Source organism: Ascaphus truei, chromosome 3 (assembly GCF_040206685.1).
Source record: "Ascaphus truei isolate aAscTru1 chromosome 3, aAscTru1.hap1, whole genome shotgun sequence".
Classification (NCBI taxonomy): Eukaryota; Metazoa; Chordata; class Amphibia; order Anura; family Ascaphidae; genus Ascaphus; species Ascaphus truei.
In genome coordinates this window covers 38,367,492-38,390,503 of record NC_134485.1, presented here as the reverse complement: position 1 = coordinate 38,390,503, position 23,012 = coordinate 38,367,492, and the positions used below count along the sequence as shown (strand labels likewise).

Genomic DNA, 23,012 nt, shown 5'->3' with positions numbered 1-23,012 from the left:
CAGAAAACTGGAACTGGACTTCAAGTATGTGTAAGCCTCAGACCCCCCCCGGTCGCAGATCGGACCCCCTAGGGTGTAATAAGGTCTGGCTAAATATGTCTAGGTGGTGCATACCAGTGTGGAACAGGAGGGCCTGAGTCTCCCGCGATTGTATGGGGGACAACAGGGACAGGTTTCTGGGGTACATGCCTTTATCTCTAAGTGGTACAGCACCTCCATCTCTGGCAAGCCCTAGCAGGGTAGGTTGAAATCCTTCCAGAGAACCCCACTCAGGGGCGAGAGATTTCAGTCTCAGTCAAGTCTTTGTTAAAAGCAGCAGCGGCTTCCTTTATTCACACATCAGCAGCACGCAGCAACAGTACACAGCAACAGTCCCAGCCACACGCTGGCATCAAGTTCAGGGTCTTCTTTCCCCAGACTACACACCCTCAGGATGGTCTATGGGTGTTCAAGGTCTCCCTGCCACCACCCCAAGCCACGGGTGCTCAGGGTGGGGCTAGCTCTTCCTTCACCCCCTATGCAGGGTGAGAGGCATTGGTCCACCACAGTTCTATCAACTCTAATCAGGGCCTGCCTGATCTCCTCCAACTGTGTCACACTCACAGCCACTCTCTCGTAGTACTGACACCTGGACTGCACTTCCCTGAACTCAACTAAATAGGCTGTGCACTGCCCTTTATGACTTTGGCAGGCCACTCCCCTATGTCTCTTGCCTTAGACACAGAGTCAGGCAGCCTACCTCCACCACTCAGGGCAGGGCTTGAAGTGGGGGAAACACATGATAACTACTGGCAGCTCGCCCTTAGCAGGGCTTATACCAGTAGGAGAAAGATATATAGCCCAATTTCTTACCAGGGCTACATACTGTATGCATGAACTCTGTAGTCTAGAGTAACAGGACCTCTTACCATGGTACAGTTACTTACATGAAACAAATACATAGAAAGGAGTCTCTGTCATGGGGGAATGCCAAAACATAGTGAAAGGAAGAGTGACAATTAAAGAAAAGTGTAGGCAACGTCCTTTAGATCAGAGATTGAAGAGGCCATGTCTGAGTAAAGTTTTGTGAGCAGGTGCAATAAGCCACCCTCAAAATCAACAAATGCAACTGAAAAAATCCTTACAAAAATAGAATTATACAACACAAGCAATTTCTGTATGGAAAATATTCTAACCTCCACCGGTGAAACAGTGACGCAGCAGAGATATGAAAAATATGATAAGAAAGGTAATTGCTAAGTATGGCAGAGGCCACGTGTGCTAATGTCCAAACACAAAGTTTATCAGCAGAGCACATTGCACAAATAATTTTCCAAGTACTTACTTCCATACTAAACAAAGTTTTTCCTCACTAAAACAAGTGGTTGAGGATTTAAAAAAAATGATCTTAACTCAGCAACAAACAAAATTAACAGAATTAGAGAAAAAGTTCAGCAGCATAGATTGAGAACTGGAGCAACACTACAAATCATACATCTGCAAAAAGCTAATGCAGAAATGACAGAAAAGATCAATGACAAAGAAAACAGCCTGAGGATAGTGGGCATAACGGAGGACCTGCAAAGAAATGCAGAAATACATACTGCTGCGGCCAATTTCATTGCTGCATTTGCCCGTCTTGTCCCGCGGCTGTTTTCGGGCTGGCGCCGAACTTGGCCGCGCGCCAGCCCATCTTCCCCGCATCGTCCCCTCCCCCTTCCCTTCCCCTCGCGACCCCCTGGCTGTTCCGCTCCGCTCCACGCGCTGGATTTCTCGCATACCCCCTTACCTTCAGCCTCCTTCGGGGACGCCTGGCGTCTTCGGGATGTCTGGCGTCTTTGGGGATGCCTGGCACACGTGACCGATGCCCGGCTGTCACGCGGCACGCTGCGAAAAAAAAAATAGCCGTGTCTGCCCCCACATTGCGGTGGCGGCCACTGAAGACTCAGCTTGGCCGCCACTGTACCTTTGTCTCACTGGAATTTCCTTGATTGCTAGGTGTTGCAGATGAGCACCAGCCTTTGGCAGTGGAAAGGATCCACCAGATCGGACCAAGGAGAGATTGTCACGAAAGACAAGAACTTAACCCAGGGATCAAGGCACCAGGCAGTACGAAGCAGTTTATTGAATAATTTTTATTCCAGTCAGAGACAGCAAGCACAACACAAAAATAAATATCAGAGCTATTCTTGCTAAAACAGGGTCATACAGGGGGGACCCTAGTGTGTTAGGCGCGGAGCGCCAAATTGAAGGCTTTCCCAAGGTTTACTGCCACTGTCCTTAAGGGTAGGGACTGTCCAGACCTCTCTGGTACAATTCACGGCAGAGCACTTTCAAAAGTCTCACCGAGAAGTTCTGCTCTCTTCTTCTCCATAACAGCTACAGTGCAATAGCATAAAGCACTTTTAACTTTCACACTGGCAATGCTCTAAGCCTCGTTTTCTGGTGAATCCAGCAAAGCCTTGGAGCATACAGCGTAGTCCGCCTGCACATCAGGATCCAAAGGAACTGTGGAATGCTGATCTTGTTCCCTTTATCTAGCTTCCCCGCAGCCATAGGAAAGCAGGGTAGAGGGGCTGGCAACCAATCACACCGGGGAGACTGCTCACGGTCCAATCAGGATGTGAAGGCTCATCTGCATTGACAAATGATTGCTGGGTTATAGAGTTAAAGTGCTTGTGGAGGGAAATACAAATGGGCCAATAGAAGCAGCACCTATCAGAGGGACTTAGCAGTGGCTTCCCCCGGCCAACAGCATATCCCACTGGGCTGGTGCCACTCTGGCTGAGGAGGCAACCATTTGCTCCGCTTTTTGGGCGAATGACCCTCCGGCCCTATCTATGCCCCCCGGACCTTTTCTTCTGTGTCTCCTGCACTTTTCCTATCCATCCAATGCCAGCAGCAGCCATTTTTTCTTAACATGCAGGCTGCACAAAGGGTTCCTCAGCTCTACCTGTCCAGAGACTCTGGCTCTGCATTATGGTAACCCAAAAACACATTTTTATAATGTCAATACATTTTCACAACAGGAATAAAAGAATCACAGTTACAGGTATGCAATGGGCTACCAAGTACATTAAAAACAAAAAGCTCCGGGATCTGGTGGCCAGATGAGCCCTAGGAAAGGATGGACAGGGGCCAGGGACAGGGCTTAACTTTTACTTTACTAGTCCCTGGGCCCCCTTCAGTTACAAGATAACTCCACCAAACCAAGAATAATAATAAAGCTTTTATGAGATTACAGAAGGGCAAAGAAAGCCAAGCATGGAGACAATCAGATGCTAGTATTCAAGGATTACCCTGCAGAAGTTTTCAGAAGAAGAGAGCTCTCAATTGTGCATGCTAAGATGTTTAGAGCTTGAAAATCATGGTTTTGTTATAACACCCTGCTAAGCTCAACATAATTGCAAAATTAAGGTTATTGTTGTGACTAATTTCCCTAACTGACATACAGTATATGCTATAAATATACTGTATGTGGGCATTGGAATTCCCACAAAAGTTGTTTAAAGAATACAGATTTTCCTTGGTAATTGTTTTGTACCGATAAACAAATATAGAATTAAATATGCGAGTGCGATATAAAAATATGTAACAGAAAGGGAAAGCTTGGAATCTAATAGCGGCAACAACCAAATGCAAATAAGGTCAGTTACTATATGCAATCCTTAATAAATAAAGTTAAAGATAAATAGAGGATTGTGATCTGTAGAAACGTGTATGGCATGAACTATGATGAAATCACAAGATAAGGAAATAGAAAATCCAATGTTAGTAGTTACATAATGATATTATATGTAAATAAAGTTTTCAAAGCATAGATATAACAATAAAATAAAATAGGAGTAGGGGATGGGGAGGGTTTTTAGTGCAGGCTCCAGATTCATACTAATAGGAGCTTTATATATATATTGTGGCAGGACGGCCTCGCGGCGGGGTCAGTAAGACACTAGACACAATGGGAAACTTTAAACTGTAGTGGTTTATTAGCCACAACCAAATATAGTACGGGTGCACTGTCCCTTTAAGATACCAAATTATAGAAAATAAAACCTATTCCCGTTAGGGAAACTAACTCAACTTCTTGAGCCCTTACTAACAGGGCAGCCAGCTAATCTGGTTATGCCCAAAACATGTGCTCCACAAAATATAACAATAAAGTATAACAATAAAGTCTTATCTGTATTGTAGCTCCAATAGCAAACAGGCACGCCGGTTCCGGGAGCAGGCTGTGTCCAGCTCACAGCAATCTTTATCTTTTTCGTGGGTTGGGGTTGCAGCTGGTCCCAGCAGCAAAGCTCCTCGCAGGACTGAGGGACCAGAGCAACAGCCAATCTTTATCTTTATCCTGGGTTGGGGTCTAGCTGGTCCCAGCAGCAAAGCTCCTCGCAGGACTGTGGGACCAGAGCAAAAGCTAGGGCTTCCTAGACGGGAGAAGTCTCTCCACCCTCCTGGGGAAAAACAAGCTCTCCTTGTGTGAGCCACTTCCTGCTTTTTAAACCTGCAGTCTCTCAAGCATCCTGCTTAATTAGGCTGCAGGTGTATGCAGTTCTCCAACTGTAGGTTAACTGGTTTAGTGCTGGAAAGTACACACATCCTCCGTTCCAGCTTACTGAGTCAGTATATATTGTGACAGAGTATATATATATATATATATATATATATATATATATATATACTGTACATACATACATACAGTAGATCTACATTGATAGAATAAACCCTACACATGTTTTGCTTTAAATGGAAATTCATTGTTTGATATGTGAAATGGATATTGTTGTTAAAGTTTTTTAATGTGGTTTTTTTGTAATGTATTAATGTTTGTATATTTCGGGGGTTTGTGTAGTAGCTAGATCCATAGATCACACAAAATGATACGCTTCTCCAAAGAAAATGTGGTGGTGTAAATATAAGAACAAGAAATAAAAAGGGCTTCACAAATCCCAACAAAAATGATAAATAAAGTGTAATGGAATGTGGGGGCTCTAACTACCTGGCAATAAAAGACGACAGATATTCAACCAATTAAAACAGCTGGGTGCTTATTTAGCATTGATATACAGTAGGAACTCACCTATTTCAAGAGGAACACACCAAATTTCTAAGAGATTGTGTTGCGAAATGCTGGTCAGTTTCAGGGGTGGGAAAAAGAGGAGTTGCCATATTAAAAAGAAAAGACATTGAATATGAGCCTATGACACCAAAAAATTGATACCACGGGCAGACATTTTATACTAGAAATTAAGGGGGCAAAATTAGATTAAAAGTATGCAATGTATATCCTTCCAATATTTATTTCAATAAACCAGTAGAAGAGGCAAACAATGGTGAATATACTCTGGTTATTCTGGGTGGCCATATACAAATGGGGGAAAACTGATACCCCCTAATCAGAAAAGCAGAGAGAAAATATATATTTTTAAAGTCTTTAACACCAGAGAATGTGTTTCTGTACATATAATTGAATTATAAAATGTATGATGTGTACCATCCTCCTAAACCCTTTTTCTTTTCTGTATCCCCTTTTTGAGAAAAGCTAGAAAACTTTCAATAAAGAAAGAGTTTTAAAAAAAATACGGGAATACAGCTCATTTAAAAGCATTTGGAACTTGTAGATCTCAGCAGGACAATACATCCAACAGAGAGGGATTTTATGTCTTTCAAATGATCAGGAAAACAGGTCTAGAATAGATTATATTATGGTGCATCATTCTCTAATAAGTAAGGTTAGTGATACTAAAATCCATGACGTGGTCCTTTCAGATCATACATCAATATCAATTAAATTGAATATAGGATTTAATCCTATTGGGAGAGGATCGTGGAAAATTCTTTAGATATCTGTTATCAAATCAAAACTTTAAAGACTGTACAGAGCGAGTGGAACAACTACTGTACAAATATAAAAATGAACAACAGATAAAATAGCCTTTTTTTATACTGGAATTCTGCCAAACAGTTATGAGTGGAATTCTCAAATCATTTGTTGTGACATGAGAAATAATATATTTGAAGAGGTTAATGCACAATTTACAGAGCCAAAACTTAAAGAGTAAACCAAATAAAGACACCAAAGAAAAACATATCCCAAAACATTTAATATTACATTTAATATGGGAATAAGCCAGGAAAGCTGTTAAGCAATATCATATGAACAGCCAAGGGAAGAAACTATATTAAAGTTATAAAAAATTGAGATGATAATAGGTTCAGATAAAAGAGAGGAGATAGGACACCAGTTTTATACATTCTACAGCAAACTACAGAGCAAAGCGAACCCAAATTAAAGTAAAAAAGAAAAATTTTGGAAACAATTGAAAGAAGATGTGAAAAATTGCAGAGGATTTAATTACTTTAAGTGATGGTATAACAGAGGAAAAAATAGAATAATTTATCAAGTTCTTTCATAATAACAAGACTCCTGGTCCAGAGTTTATTAATAAAGAAGTGGTTCAGCCACTATTTATAACAAATACTAGGAAAAGGATATGATGATTGTGGAATTGCATCAGCCAATATATCATTGATACTTAAAAAAGGTAGAGATCCTGAAAATACTGCCTCTTATAGATCCATTTCACTCCTTAACTTGTATTATAAAATCTGCACCAAACTTTTAGCTAACAGGATTAAATTGTTCTTGCCAGGGCTAGTTTCAAAATACCAGACAGAGTTCACAGCAGGGAGACACTCCACATCTAAAATAAGAACAGTCGTATTGAACTTACAAACCTATACATTTCTCAGAAATGGGAAAATAGAGATTGATGATAGAACTGAAGAAATAGACCCAGCACGTAAACTAGGATTAGACGCAGAAAAAGTGTTTGACATGGTCAGCTGGGACAAATTATTTACTACAATAGGTGAATGTGGAATAAAAGGCAAGTTCATCCAAGCTCTCAGAGTGATATACAGTATATGTAGCCCTCTTTCCCCCTGACTAAAGAGACTACTGGTACTGCCGCTACCTGTTGGCTCACAGAAGGCCTAAGTCTCCGCCTCTTGGAGCGTGTGGTGGTATATTGAATGCCTCGGTGCAGCGCCTCTACCTGCGAAGGATCCCAGCGTAGTGGGAGGAGCCCCTTACAGGAACCAATAGTTATAGTAAACACACATGGTATATAATAACAGCCTTTACTGAATGCATATGAAATATAACAATCCATATCACACAGTAGAATGCACACCCAACCCAATACCACCAGTGAGTGTCCCCCAAAGTAGATTGGGTGCTAGGCACCAATACCCTGATGTCCATTCCCCAATGTCCAGGGCCCACCCAATTATGTGTATGGTAGCGCTACCCTTGAACTGTTGGTGCACTTAGTTCAGGTACCTGCCGAGTACTCAAGTACTCTGTGTGGCCGACTTAGCAACAGGGATCTACTGATCCAGCGATGTCGTCGTCTGCAATGGTGATCCACCTCCACGTGGGGTGAATTCCCATTGGATGGTATTACCATACAGAGTCTCTGAATGTAGGTGGCCTGGTCCCCAACCACAGGCAGCAATCACCATATGGCGTCTTCCCTGTCTCCCTGACACTACAGTAAAATAGGGCAGCATCCCTACCTAGAGGCCTTCCCTGAAGCAACCACAATCTTACTTGGAGTGGAGCCTATCTTGGACCTAAGGGGGGTTCTCTGGCCTAGACTGAGTGCCACTGAAACTCAGACCCTACCTTCCCCTTGTCTGTCCTGGCTTCTACTGCTGCCTCACGCTCCTAGCACGCCAAATGTAGCGAAATCCCCTCTGGAGATCCTAACAGCCCTATTGGCTAACACTGCCCACCTGATTGGGGCTCCCAAATGTATCCTGGGATATGTTGTCCCCCCGTGGAGCATTACCCAACATGGCTGCAACTAGTATACTGAATGACACTGTGCATGTGCCAGCTTCCTGCTCACTGGAGCTCCCTCCTGTGCTGGGTCCGCCTGCCATACTGGCAGCACCTGACACCTCTCTATAGCACAACCCAGCAGCTGTAACAGTCTCCCCCATCTCCGCACCCAAGGTATAGGGGAGGGCAGGGGGACACAGCTACATCCTCCACCTGTTGGAGTCTCCATTGACCCCGCTTGGGAACAACGCAATACAAACATGACACAAGTTATACTGTATAATAAAAATGCAGGGTATATATATAACTTAACACATCCACAACTTTTAACGATGTTATACATTTCAATGTACATGTTTATAACAGAGACTAGCTTATTCTTAGCTTGCTGCTGATACTCATAATGGGGTGCCCTAGCGAATCATATGTCACTCTAGTGGGAGGGTGTCTTACTCGCTGGCTCCTGCAAGTCTCTGTCATGATGGCTTCGTCGTGGGAGAGGCTATTGTAGGCTTGAGGCCTCGACTCTCTCATAAGGGGTGAACTTGGTTGAACAAAATCTCTACTTGGGTGAACAAAGTCTCTAGTTGGGTGAACAAAGTCTCTACTTGGCACTTAACTTGGACTTCTGGGATCGGCGACTTGTTGATGCCGCTGGGGAGGGTACAGAGGGTGCAGGTCAATTATCCAGTGCTCTTTCGGAAGGTGCCCACCAGTCTCCATTGAAGTTGGCAGAGGTTCCCTCTAAAGGATTCTGAGTGGTCTCGGGTACTGAAGCTGGAGTCTCTGCAGCCTCCTCTTGCTCTTGGTTAATTTCTGTGGTCTCTGTTTCTGTTTCTCTCTCTCCCACTTGTGAGACGGGTAACAAGTTGTTTCAGTGCGAGACCTTTACCTGGCCTACTTTGAAGGGTTCTTCTCTCCAGCGATCAGCCAGCTTGTGTTTGATGGGATTCCCCAGATTGTGTAGGTGAACAGAGTCTCCAGGATGAAGTTCCCGATATCGAACCTTGTGGTTGTACCTCCGCTTGTTGCAGGCATTTAGGCAGGCTGATGCCTTTTCTGCTATCTGGTAATCACTATGCACGCTGTCCTGAAGTTACTTCACATAGCTGTAGTGAGCCATATTGGGTACCCAATTGGTACATAACCATAGTCGTGCCTCTCGCCCGAACATCATGAAGTACGGTGTGTACCCCGTAGATTCATGCCTGGTGCAATTGTATGCGTGCACCAGTGCTTCTAAGTGCTTGCTCCATTCACCCTTTTGAGAGCCTTTTAATAATGTTTGGTTGAATCTTTCTGGGAGAGTGTCTCCCTCTGGATGATACGGAGAAGTCCTAGACTTCTGAATATTTAGCAGCTTGAGAAGCACCTTGATAAGCTTGCTCTCGAAGTCCCATCCCTGGTCGGAGTGCATCCGATTTGACAGACAGTAGTGTATAAAATACTTCTCCCACAGTACTTTGGCGACAATGAGAGCTTTCTGGTCCTTTGTCAGGAACGTTTGAGAGTAGCGGGTGTAGTGATCTGTCACTAGCAGATATTGCTAATGCCTCTTGAGTCTGGTTCGATGCACAAGAAGTCCATGCAAACTAGATCCATCCGGCCAGAACTTTTGAGATGGAACATTGAGGCAGCATGGGTAGGAAGTGTCTTCCTCAAGATACACCTCCAACACTTCCGACAATGCCGCTCTACGGACTCTCTTACATCTTGGGCCAAAAGAACCGGTCCCTCACCAATCCAAACATCTTATCTACCCCCAGGTGTCCATGGTCATCATACAGGGACCACAGGACTTGGTGCTGCAGACTGCTGGGTAGAACGAACTGTCTCCTTTTGGGGTGATCGTGGTTGAAGATGACGCGATATAGAAGGCCACACTTGGAACTTGTCCCATTCCCTCATGAGGACTGCGATGGTATCAGCCAAGGGACGTTTTATCAAGGAGGGTTCATTCTGATGGAGGTCCTGATGACAGGTTCACGCAACTGGGCTTGTACCAATTCTTTCCAAGTAAGGATTGAGTTTTGAGTGATGCCCATGGCGTCTGGGTGGCAGTAGGCATCAGGAAGAGCCTTAGGTTGGCATCTCAAAGAATCAGCCATTCGCAACTCGGAGAACGCAACTTTATATTCTATGATTGCTGCCATTGAGCACATTGCCTGCATTCCCAGGACAGTCATCTTGCGTCGCACGCAGTCCAGGTCTCCTTGATAGGGTGTCGGCTCCTATGTTCAGGGGTCCTGGTTTATATTTCAAAGTGAACTCTGGCGACAGTGAGAGCATTCTGGTCCTTTGTTAGGAACGCTTGGGATTGGTGGGTGTAGTGATCTGTCACTACCAGGACATTGCTGATGCCTCTTGAGTCTGGTTCGATGTGCAAGAAGTCCATGCAGACTAGATCCATTGGGCCAGAGCTTTTGAAATGGTCCATTGAGGCAGCACGGGTAGGCAGTGTCTTGGTAACAGGTAGTTGGAGAGGGCCGCTAGCCACATGTGACCGGTGGCATCCAATTTGGCGGATGTATATAGGGTTGTTGTCTGTTATGACTTCGAAGGAGACTCCGTACAGGTAGTCGTGGAGTTTTTTTACAACAGCCCACTTGAGGGTAAAGAACTCAAGCTTATGGACAGGGCAGTTCTGTTCGCTTGGGGTCAAACTTCAGCGAGTGAGTACGCCACTGGCCGAAGCCAGCAGGATACTTCTGATGTTGCACAGCTCCCAGCCCATAGAAACTGGCATCCACATGCAGGATGTATTGTTTCTCTGGATCGGCGTACGCCAGGACCGGGGCTTCTGTGAGACTTTCCTTCAATCCTATGAAGGCCTCTTCGCATGCAGGTGTCCACTTGTCTCCAAAAGGTTGTCTTGCAGATCCAGCTTTCTGTCCAGTTTCCTCAGGGTAGATTTCTAGTAAATTATTAAGGACCTTGGCTTTACTTGAGTATCCTTCTACGAAGCGGCGGTAGTATCCGCAGAATCCATGGAAGCCTCGCAGCTCCATCATGTTGGTTGGTCTTGGCCAGTGCACCACGACCTCGACCTTGGTGGGGTTGGTAGCCACTCCGTCTGCGGACACTATGTGTCCCACTTAGGTGATTTAGGTTCGGCAGAACTGGCACTTGTCCAGGGACAACTTCAGGCCTTCCTTGACTAGTCTATCTAACACCTTGAGGAGGTGTTCCTCGTGCTCCTTGAGAGTCCTTCTGAACACGCTGATATCATCGAGGTAGACTAGGCACTCACGGGGTTCATATCCCCAATGGTTTTCTCATCAACTGCTGGAAAGTTGCTATTGCACCGCAAATGCCTTGGGTCATTTGGGTAAACTGATAGAAGCCAAGGGGGCAGATGAATACCGTTTTCTCCTGGTATTTGGAGCTCATGGGTACCTGATAGTACCCAAATCTCAGGTCCAGCATGCTGAACCCCTGGCTTCCCATCAGCGCATTGAGCATCCCTATCCGCGGTAGAGTATACTGATCTGGTATGGTACACCTGTTCAAGGTCCGGTAGTCCACGCACAGGCGCACAGACTAAAAAATGTTTGTACCCCCACAATTGGAGAGGCGTAGGAACTTCGGATTTGGTCACTATGCTTGCTGTCTCTATCTCATTCAGGACATGACTCACGTCCTCCACATCTCCGGAGGAGATACGTCTGGAGCGCTCCCGGAATGGCTTGGTATCATTCAGATGAATCGTATGCTGGGTGTTCTTGCTTCAGCCCATGTCCATCTCACTAGTGGAGAACACCTACCGGCATTCCAGCAGCTTGCCCCGCAGCCGTCTCTTCCAGTCTTCTGACAGGGTCGATTCCCCAAAATCAAACTGTAATTCATCAGGCTCCTCTTGCACTGTGGCGGCGTTTACGTGCGCCATCAGTTCTACGGGGGTAATCGGGTATATCCAACCCAGTCTCTGGCCCACATCAAATGGTACCTTATGAGGGCATATGTTTTGGCTAGTCACCATTACTTTCTCCAGAATGTAGGATCTCTACTCCTGTATCTCTGGACCCATCTTGAACCCTCTCTCGATATCCTCCTCATGTGTGGTCTCGAGGGAGAAGTAACGATAGCTTTCGTCACGCTTTTGAAAGGCTGTGACTGCTTCCAGGCCCTCACTCCCCCTGGTGGAATCTCGATCAACCCTTCCACGTGATTAAAGATTTCTGCATAATCCTCTTCTGCCACGACCCGGTAGCACTTTTCTTTGAGTACTGGATTAATTAGTGGAGAAGGTAGAGGTAGTTCACCCTCCTCGTGAAGATACGCCCGGATCACAGCCCGCACCACGTCGGCGTTGGTCCCCAATATGATGGGGGAACTGGGTGTTCTCAGGGGTCAGGTCATATCAGTGCCTCCACCTCCCTGGGATGTCTTGTTAGTGTTTAACTTGGGTATGTCCATTCATAGCAAGTGGAGAGAAAGAATCCCTATTGTTTGGCACTAAAGAGAGTACGCCCTAATTAAAACTTATATTTTTTATTATAAACTGATTAAAATAAACTGTTTGGAGAGAACCACATACACAAAACAAACAAGAAATAATTAAAAGACGGAGAGGTGTGGTAGGGTGTTTAATAGAGGTGTTTTATATATATATACCTCTTAATTAAACCTTAGTGAACCCTATAATCTGGGTGGTCTCTATCAAAACCCCTGTAGCAGTGGGGTATAAGCAGTTAAATGTAGGCTTGTCTGCTGAATGCAAGATAAGGCTGCTCGTAATGATGGCGGAGATGAAACAGCCATAGGCACCTCAAGCATAACAGAGCTGCATTTAACTGTCTAATGCTAGTTGGGTAATACCAAATGTGGATATATAAGAGAGACTAACACATTTTAGTGGTCAGTGAGAATAGCAACTAGTTCTTTGGAACCCTCCAAAAGGTGTCTCCATTCTTGAAGAGCCAGTTTTATGGCCAAAAGTTCACGATTACCAACATCATAATTCCTTTCGGCCATAGAAAATTTCCGTGAAAAAAAACCACAGGGGTGAAGTTTCTCTTGGGGAGAAGTCCTCTGGAAAAGGACTGCGCCGGCTCCTACGTCCGAGGCGTCGACCTCCAAAGTGAAGGAGAGGGAGGTATCCGGATGACGAAGGATGGGTGCAGAAACAAAAGCCTTCTTGAGAACCTCAAAGGCAAGAATAGCCTCAAGAGACCAAGAAGAGATATCGGCGCCCTTCTTGGTCAGTGCGGTGACGAGAAGAGCAATAGAAGAAAATGTTTTGATGAATTTCCTGTAATAGTTGGTAAAGCCGAGAAAACGCTGCACAGCCTTAAGTGAATTCGGCAGCGGCCAATCGAGAACAGCTTTCAGTTTCTCTGGATCCATGGAGAAGCCTTGGCTAGAGATGATATAGCCTAAGAAGGCAGTAGAGGACTGGTGGAACAAACACTTCTCCATCTTGGCATATATGCGATTAGAACGGAGTCTAGAAAGCACTAGTTTGGTATGTGAAATGTGTTCCTCCAGATTTTTAGAAAAAATTAGAATGTCGTCTAGGTAGACTATGACAAATGTTCCCAATACATCGCGGAAGATGTCGTTCATAAACTCTTGAAAAACGGCAGGAACGTTACATAAAACAAAGGGCATAACAAATTATTCATAATGTCCAGAACGTGTGTTAAATGCAGTTTTCCACTCGTCCCCCTCCCTTATACGAATGAGATTATAGGCACCTCTTAAGTCAAGCTTTGAGAAGATAGAGGCCCCCTGGAGACGATCGAACAGTTCTGAGATAAGAGGAAGAGGATACCGGTTCTTCACCGTGATTTTATTGAGTCCACGGAAGTCAATGCACGGCCTGAGCGATCCATCCTTCTTCTTCACAAAGAAGAAGCCAGCCCCGGCAGGGGAGGTAGAGTTGCGGATGAATCCCTTCTCCAAGTTTCCTGAATGTAGGACGTCATGGCCTCGGTCTCTGGGACGGAGAGTGGATATGACTTAGACTTCGGCAGGATGGTCCCAGGAATGAGATCGATAGGACAATCGTACAGACGATGGGGAGGAAGAATCTCTGCTTGTACCTTGTTGAACACATCCAGGTACTCATGATACACGGTAGGCAGGGTCAATAGATTGGAAGAAATGGAATCCAGGCCGGCAAGCACCGCAACAGGAGACTCCACAGGAACGACGTCTGCGGACGAAGGCCACTGGAGAGGAAGAGTACCGGTCCAGTCAATGCGCGGATTGTGGAGTTGAAGCCAAGGCAATCCTAAAATAATTTGCACTGTAGGAGATTGAAGAATATCGAAGATGATTACCTCCTTATGACCATCAGCCAAGGTCAATGTAAGCAGGATAGACTCCCAAATGATAAACGTCGGCTGGAGTGGCCTGCCGTCGATGGCCTCAAAGCCAATGGGGGTCTTCCTTCTGATCATGGGAATGTGATTCTCTGACGCAAACTTCTGGTCCAGGAAGTTACCACCAGATCCTGAATCGACGAAAGCTTCAACCTTCAGGAAAAGGTTCGGATCCTCCAACATGGCAGGAAGCAGAAACTTCTTTGGGAGAATTTCAGGAGGAGAGGGGCAAGGAGAGACAGTACCCAGTAGAAGCCCCTCTACCTTTACTGGGTGTGCCCGTTTCCCGGCTTCAGGGGACAATTCTGGAGACGATGTTCCGGAGAAGCACAGTAGAAGCAAAGTCTAATCAGGCGACGCCGCGCTCTCTCCGTGGCCCGAAGTTGCTGACTGCCGACCTGCATCGGTTCCGGAGACTCCAGTGCCAGGAGAGGTGTTGTAGGCGACCTGTGAGAAACAACAGTAGAAGGCGAGTGAGAACAGTGCCTTTCGTGCCGCCGCTCCTGAGTAGGCTGATCCATGCGTACGCTCAGGGTAATCAACTCCTCCAGGGAGGAAGGCCGGGCATGAGTAGCTAGGTCATCTTTCAATGTATCTGAGAGTCCGTGCCAGTACGCGGCGGCGAATGCCTCATCATTCCATTGGACTTCGGCGGCCAGCGTACGGAACTCGATGGCGTATTTGGCAGCTGATCTTCGGGCCTGAGAAATGTGAAAACGAGAGACGGCAGCTGTCTCGCGCCGTGTAGAGGAGTATCAAATACAATTTGAAACTCATGTCTAAAGAGAGAGTAATCTTGCGTTAGTTCACTTTTGCGCTCCCACAGGGGGAGGCCCAGGCGAGGGCATCTCAGGTAAGCAAGGCGTAGACATATGCTACTTTAGCACGACCAGTGGGAAACAGGGAGGGGGACATCTCAAACTGCACCTCACATTGGTTTAAGAAGCCACGGCAGGCGAGGGGGTCCCCATCGTAGCGATTCGCAGAGGGAATCTGGGGCACAGGGTTAGCGTAGGATGTGGCCACTGGTGGCGTGCGAGCCATGGGGGTCTCCTGAGGGGAGAACTTGGCCAATTGCTGGGAGACGGTAGATAACTGATTACTAACAAATTGCAAGGCCTCTAAGGAAATTTCTATGGCGATACCGGTACCCACCTCAGGGGGGTCTGCGTTTGTTGGGCTCTGCATAATGTCACGCCTGTATGCCTGCAGACCTGGCAAGACCCCAGTACTGTGGTGGGAATGGTATTACACCACACACCCACAGCAGTGGGAGAAAGCCCGGAGTGTGGTATAGTGTTGCTGGGCCTGTAGAGAGAGTTAGTGATACTTGCAATGTCTGTTGGAGTAAGCGTAAGAATAGTCGTGTCCGTGTGCCAATGTCCAGGGGTCCAGAGGGTAGAGTCGTCAGGGTACAAAGCCAGGTCCAAGGATGCCAGAGGTAAGCGTGGTAGAGTTCGTAGCAAGGTTCAAAGGGTACAGAGAGCAGAGTGGTCCAGGACAAGCAGGGGTCAAAAGCCAGGGAAATCCAAAGTAAACACAGGAGCAGGATACAGCAAGGACACAGAGGGAGCACAGCATAGGTCAGCACACACAGGGAAACAGGAACTATGCAGAGCGAGGAAGAAGAGGACAGACAGGGATTATAAAGGGAGAGACGCCAATAGGAGAAAGGGGAGGAGCAGAGAGAGAAGTGGGAGACAACAGAGACAGGTCAGGGAGAGAAGAGGAGGAGACAGAAGGGGCAGTTAGGGGAATGGCCAGTAGGGATTGGGAGGAGGAGTCAGGAGCGTGACCGGCCAAATAAGACGAGCGTGTGCGCGTGCCCTCTGTAAGTACAGGGTGCGCGCGCACAGGCTGTGACAGGGTGATGGCCCACAGGGACTGAAAGGAGGGAGCAGAAGGGCGACAGAGCCCAGAGGAGGAGCGTGTGCACGCGCCCTCTGCGAGCTGAGGGAGCGCGTGCACAGGCAGCGTCACCAGGCGCGCGGAGCACCACGGGCACCCCGCTGGAGGAAGGCAGAGGAGTAGACAGGGCCTCCAGGGAAGGTGAGGTACTGGTCGCGGGCATAGCGGGTGTCAGGGAGCGGGGAGCGGCACTGCAGGGGCTCGGGGATTGCGCGGGCGCGAGACCTGCGGGGTATGCGCTGAGGTAGTGGGAGAGAGGTAGACGGAACGGGACAGGAGTGAGGAAGGGTAGAGGGATTGGCAGGAGATGGGACAGAGGGAAAAGAAGGGGAAGGAATCCCCTGAATCGTCACATTGCAATGGTCCAATCGAAATCCATACCTCAACCCGATTGAAATGCTGCGGGAAGACCTTAAGAGAGCTGTGCATAAACAAATGCCCGCAAACCTCAATGAACTGAAGCAACGTTGTAAAGAAGTATGGGCCAAAATTCCTCCACAACGATGTGAGAGACTGATAAAGTAATACAGAAAACAATTACTTCAAGTTATTGCTGCTAAAGGTGGTTCTACAAGCTATTGAATCACAAGGTGTACTTTGTTTTTCACACATGGTTTCTCCATTTTGGCTTTATTTTTGTTAAATAAATCATGACACGGTGTAATATGTCATGTCGCTAACTCACTCACATCCATGCTGTGGTCACAGCTGATTCTCTTTGAACTTGTTGATGTCCGTTGCTTAGCAACCGTGAATATATAAACCCACTCATGATGTGAGCCAATCCCCCCTGAGGAAATCACTCACGTGACAAATTGCGTCATGACATCAAGCTAGATGGAACTGAGCTTTTGCTGAGAGGTGCTTTCATGCCCAAGACTAGCCGCGGTGTACATGCGACGCTAGTGAGGCAGAGTAATCATCGCTGGCATCAGGGAGATTGAGGATCCCTGTTGCGGACACTGGTTATCGTAGATGCACACATTCCGAGGCTCTCCCAGATTTATAGATTACTGCGTGTGATCCCTCACTTGAGCCATCCTCCAGCTGGTGATGTCTGCTTACAGTTTCCCACAAATTAGTGTTTTTTTAAATCCCCTATGTGAGTGCATGTCCTTGCGACCTACTCTCTTTTATATTAAACTTGCATACAGTATTATTTTATGGAGCTGGTGCTTCTCTGCCTGTCTGTCTGTCTGTCTCTCTGTCTGTCTGTCTCTCTCTCTCTCTCTCTCTCTCTTTATATATATATATATATAAATGTAAATACAGCTGTATGCTCATCTGCATGTCTTAGGCAGGTCTGCAACCCCGCCTTTCACCATTATCACCCAGCACACCGCACTTCCACTGCAGCAAGGGATTCTGGGAAATGACATGCAAATGAGCACACAGTGCCACTTTTTGCTTCAAAAACCATTTTTAACATGGTTCCCTATAGGCTTAAGCTTGCTGCATGGTCACAGCTTTGAGCACAGCCAGGGTTAAGGTGCATACCCAGAAAATCCACCCACAGACAGGTTTTTTTTTTTTTTTTTTTTTTTTTTAGTAGCCCGGGTGGTGAAAAAAGTGATTCCACCTCAAAAACCGTGCTCATGGTCCAGTGAGACCAGGTGCTCAAAACTTGTGACAAAGTCCACTCCGGAGAGTAGGCCAGTCCGTGCCATAGACAGTCCTCTTCAGCCAAAGCCTGGGAGTCCTGCTGTTACATGACGTCTTCCTCCGAAGAGTCCGACGTCCTTCTCGTTCCCTCCTAGTGCAGCAGGCGCCGCAGGAGGGTCCAAGACTTTAGGGTTTTCGGCTGACGCCTACTAACCCACCGCAATCTTCCCCCGAAGGGATGGCGACTACTAGCCAGCACTCAGTCTTTGCTCTCCGGAGAGAGGGGTGACTATAACCCAACAAACGAAACATCAAAAATCCATAGTGCAAGTTCTCCTGTGCGCTGTGTGATGTGATGCAGTGACAGACGACACAAAAAAGTGTGCACGAGTGCACGCCCGGCCCCTTGCAAGGCCAGGCGGGTGAAAAAAATAGTTGGCTAGTCCCCTCAGCGGAAGGCAATAAGGGGGGCCAAGTGCAGGAAAAATAGGGGACGGTTGCTGATCAAGTGCTCGTAAGTGGAGGCCGCCGCCCAAACAGCCAACCACAGTGCAGCAAGTGATGCTCCCCAGGTGTTCCAAGCCTGGGGTGCAAGATTAAAAATGCCCGGGCTACTTTGCATCCGCCCTCTCAGCCCATGACCAGACCAAGTGATGCAAATAGGGCCATCCTTCACAGGACAGACCCTACACTTGATCTTAGCCAAAAGGCCGAAAAGCGATAAGCTTGCTGCATGGTCACAGCTTTGAACACAGCCAGGGTTAAGGTGCATACCCAGAAAACCCACCCACAGACAGATTTTTTTTTTTTTAGCCGGGCGGTGAAAAAAAGTGATCCACCTCTGAATCCGTGCTCATGGTCCAGTGAGACCAGGTGCTCAAAACTTGTGACAAAGTCCACTCCGGAGAGTAGGCCAGTCCGTGCCATAGACAGTCCTCTCCAGTCGAAGCCTTGGAGTCCTGCTGTTACATCGACGTCGTCATTCGGGGATTCCGACGTCCATCCTGTTCCCTCCTAGTGCAGCTGGCGCCGCAGGAGGGTCCAAGTCTTTAGGGTGTTCGGCTGACGCCTACTAACCCACCGCAATCTTCCCCCGAAGGGATGGCGACTACTAGCCAGCACTCAGTCTTTGCTCTCCGGAGAGAGGGGTGACGATAACCCAACACGAAACCGAAACAAAATCCATGGTGCGAGTGCTCCAGTGCTCTGTGTGATGCAGTGCAGGAGGTGCTCAGACGTACAAACACAAAAAGGTGTGCACGAGTGTATGCCCGGCCCCGTGCAAGGCCAGGCGGTCACAAAAATAATTGGCTTGTCCCCTCAGCGGAAGGCAATAAGGGGGGGTCAAGTGCGGGAAAAATAGGGGTGCAAATGATCAGTGCTCGTGCCAAGTGCTCTTGAAGTGGAGGTTGCAAATCCTCAACCTCCACAGCCCGAAGGTGCAGCAAGTGGTACTGCCCCAGGTTAACCACTCCTGGTGTGCAGAGAAAATAAGCCCGGGCTACTTTGCATCCGTATTCTCAGGCCATGACCAGAGGACCAGCTGTAGTCTGGAGAATCTGTCCTTCACAGAACAGACACTACACTTGATCTTAGCCAAAAGGCCGAGAAGCGATAAGCTTGCTGCATGGTCACAGCTTTGAGCACAGCCAGGGTTAAGGTGCATACCCAGAAAACCCACCCACTGACAGCTGTTTCGACCTTAATGGGTCTCATCAGTGTGGGGTTGGTTAACTGGGTATGCAAAGAAGCTAAAGGATGGGGTTTACCATACTGAGTTAAGTTATGGTGAGTGAAAAAAGTGACAAAAACCCTCCACAGCAAAGTAAATATGGAAATGTAAATACAACTGTATGCTCATCTACATGTCTTAGGCAGGTCTGCAACCCCGCCTTTCACCATTATCACCCAGCACACTGCACTTCCACTGCAGCAAGGGATTCTGGGAAATGACATGCAAATGAGCACACAGTGCCACTTTTTGCTTCAAAAACCATTTTTAACATGGTTCCCTATAGGCTTAAGCTTGCTGCATGGTCACAGCTTTGAGCACAGCCAGGGTTAAGGTGTATATATATATATATATACTGTATACAGTACCTGAGGGCAAAATTTGTATGACTAATTATTCTCCTAAGCCATCTGTTTGTATTTCACTTTTTTTTTCCATTTTGGTTGTCATGTCCTTTTGTACCTTGTCTATTGAAATTTTTGAAACGTAATAAAAGAATATTTAAAAAAATTAGTAGCAAACCTACCCCATATGATAGAACACAATAAGATGCAACACAACATAGACACAGGCAATACAATTCAAAAGATATGTTGTAGCACAATGAAAAAGTTTTACATTTTAGCATGCACAAGCATCCTAGACAAATAATACATAATACCAAAATAATATAACAATAATAAGTGAAGGCATACATTCATTCAGCATCTGTTTCATTCAACCCTGTTAGGCTATATTGTTATTGGTTTTGTTTAGTTTTCTGAAAAGAAGGAATAGATAAGATATAATAAATACAGTTTACATCATCTTTCAGTCTGCACATGTACAGAAAAGAGTACTATTGGTTGTTTACTGGTCTAATTTTTCAGGTGTATGCCCTTATTCTGTCGGATCACCACTTTTACAGCTTACAGAATAAGGGCCATTGTGTTACCATTGTTGGTTTACCCAGGAGAGATAGAAGCATTGTTGCAAAATATTACAATTAAACTTTATGATTTTATTTGCCTTAATTTCATACAGTATGATATATTTTACAGTTTAATAATTAGTATATCTTTACAACTACACATGTACAACATTCAAGTATATTGTACTGAAGATTTGGAAGAGACCCTAATTTATCTACAACTATTTGTGTGTACCACGGTGATCCGTGGCTGACATCGTGCTGAATCAGCTGTTGCTGCGTCCTATCTGCTCGGGCGCCCTTTCCGGTGCTGCAGGAGTCCCCGCTTGATGAGCTGTACCCACGAGCCGACGGAGACGCCAGCTGAGCAGAAAGCAGCACACAGATGAGAGGGGATACTCTCTAAATTATCCACTGCCTGCAAACCTATTCCATCTGGTGAGTAGGCATTGCTATCATCATCCTTGGTGCTACGGAGTGCAAGAACCATCTATTCGGTTTTTTATTGTTCAATAATATATGTCCATGTAAATTGTGCATTATATTAATTATTAATTGTTATTAAATGTTTTTACTGTCCTAAAATACCAATCCAGTTTTCAGCTGTTATATGTTGTCTTATATGTTGTTTGTTTAACTTTTTAACAGTATTACGCTATGCGCTGTGCTTTTTCTATGTTTTTAAGCTCATCGTGAGGATCCACGTTTCTTCACAGCCAACAGGCTTGGCTTTCGTATATCCTTTAATAGTAGTAGAATATATAGGCGCCCACGGAACTATTCCCTGTCTATACTGTTATCCTGACCAGGTGATCAGGCTTTGTGTCCCAGGCAGCCCCTTATATATGTTTTAACAATTTGTATAAGGTATTAGTTACTACACCACATTTATTGCGGTTAGCGCTACCTGTTTTGTTGTTTAGATGAGTATAAGTTACAATATACAGCCATTATATTTTACTTGAATACTGTTTGCACTATCTGTCACACTACACCTGATTGACTTTTGTTTTAAGTAAAATCTTTCAGTCAATTGAAAAAGTAAATGTTTTTTATTGTCAAAAGACAATTTTGTGTATATAATTTTGAAGTCTGGTACTGGCAGATTGTATAAAACAGAGTCCGACATTTGCCCTACATTATGTAGCTCTACTCCAGTTCCTTCAGAAAATGCTGACACCCATAGCAGTTGACCACTAAGCCAACACTGGAAATTGGCAAGCCTCTTAGACTGGGGCCAAAACCAAAAATAAAACGAAGGGTAAATGTAAGCTAAACTCTTCCTGTACTAAACCTACTTCTGCAGCTACAGTATGTTTATACTGGGACAGAGTACTATAATGAAGATTAGTATATTTGAACATAGCAACCACAGTGGGAAATAGAGACAATAAACATGTCCCCATGTAGTACTCTCTGGTACCCAGTAATCCAGTTTGACTTTCCTAACTTTAACAAAAGCCATAGTGATAGCGATTTATAGCATAACCATAGAATTGGAACCTCAGAAACAAAAGGAAGAAGAGTAGTGGGGTTTGCTTGGTTATTGTGTTAGTATTACTGGTACTAAATCTGGGGAAAGTCCAAGAGGGAGAACCAAAACAAGATTACTTTCAGATACTGTAAAGCAGTGTGACTACACTTCCCCTATGGAGAAATCATCAGCACTGAGAAAGAGTAAGGTGATGGGCAGGATAGTACTGCTGAAGCAACTTACCACTACATGTCAAAAAGTGTATTCCAATGACAGGGACAAACAGAAAAAATAGATTCTTCCATCTAGAATTTATTCAAACCTGACCTAGACAACAATTCCATGGCTATACTGTATGTACTGTAGTGCATACAAATGCAAAGTCAGCAGGAAACTTAGCCACATTGGAACTTCCACATATGGACAGATGTCATGCCAGTCAGACAAGAAAGTACTATCAATTGGTAGTATGGGTAACAGTGGTTTTTAAAAAAAAACATTTCATTATCATTAGAATCCTCTTCTAGAGCCACACCCATACTTTCTGAGATTTCCTGTTCATTTCTTTTGAAATACTCTCCTGATAATAAAGATGTGTAGAATAAGAGAGAGAGACTTGCTCAGGTTCCGTTACTCAAGAATTAACTGTCAGGGAGGCCATTCCAATTAAAGTTATAGTTTGATCACATATATCCTGAGGTGCAGAATATAATAGGCCATGAATGTTATAGTAGCATTTAATTTGCAACCCATATCTGCAATTAATTCGCTACACTTTTACAGGCTAATTTCAACTATATTCCCACACTACCAATTTCCCTCCAGAAGAAGTTCTTGTAGAAAATTCATTTTAGAGCTATACAGGTAGATGTGTACCCAGGTCAGCAAAGCAAGGAAGTCTTCCACTTTGCCATCTATGCACTTGAAAACAGATATGTGGGCAAGTAACCAAGGCCAAACTTAAGACTTACTCACAGTTAATGTCAGAATAATATGCAGTTCCCACTTCTGGGGTAGCTGCTCTGTGTATCTATGGCTAAGAAGCATACTGGTGCCAATACATAGAATTGCTGTCACAGCATACTTTTCAGCTACACACTGCTCACACCTATAGCCGCCACCTTCTGGCGTTCGTTAAAAGCTGTTCACTTCCACTTCCTACAGTAGAGGCAACTCTTATTCGAACAAAAACCAGTGGCAATTCCCCAAAAAACCCAGGAAACACCCAGGTACAT

At 45.5% G+C, this 23,012-nt stretch overlaps 1 protein-coding gene and 1 pseudogene across 2 annotated transcripts in view; one reads left to right on the top strand and one right to left on the bottom strand.

Annotated features, from left to right (window-relative positions):
* NCAM2 (neural cell adhesion molecule 2) overlaps positions 1-23,012 on the top strand; it is a 500,008-nt gene that overhangs the window by 444,447 nt on the left and 32,549 nt on the right. The window lies entirely within an intron of this gene.
* Positions 19,147-19,277, bottom strand: LOC142491798 (U2 spliceosomal RNA; annotated as a pseudogene).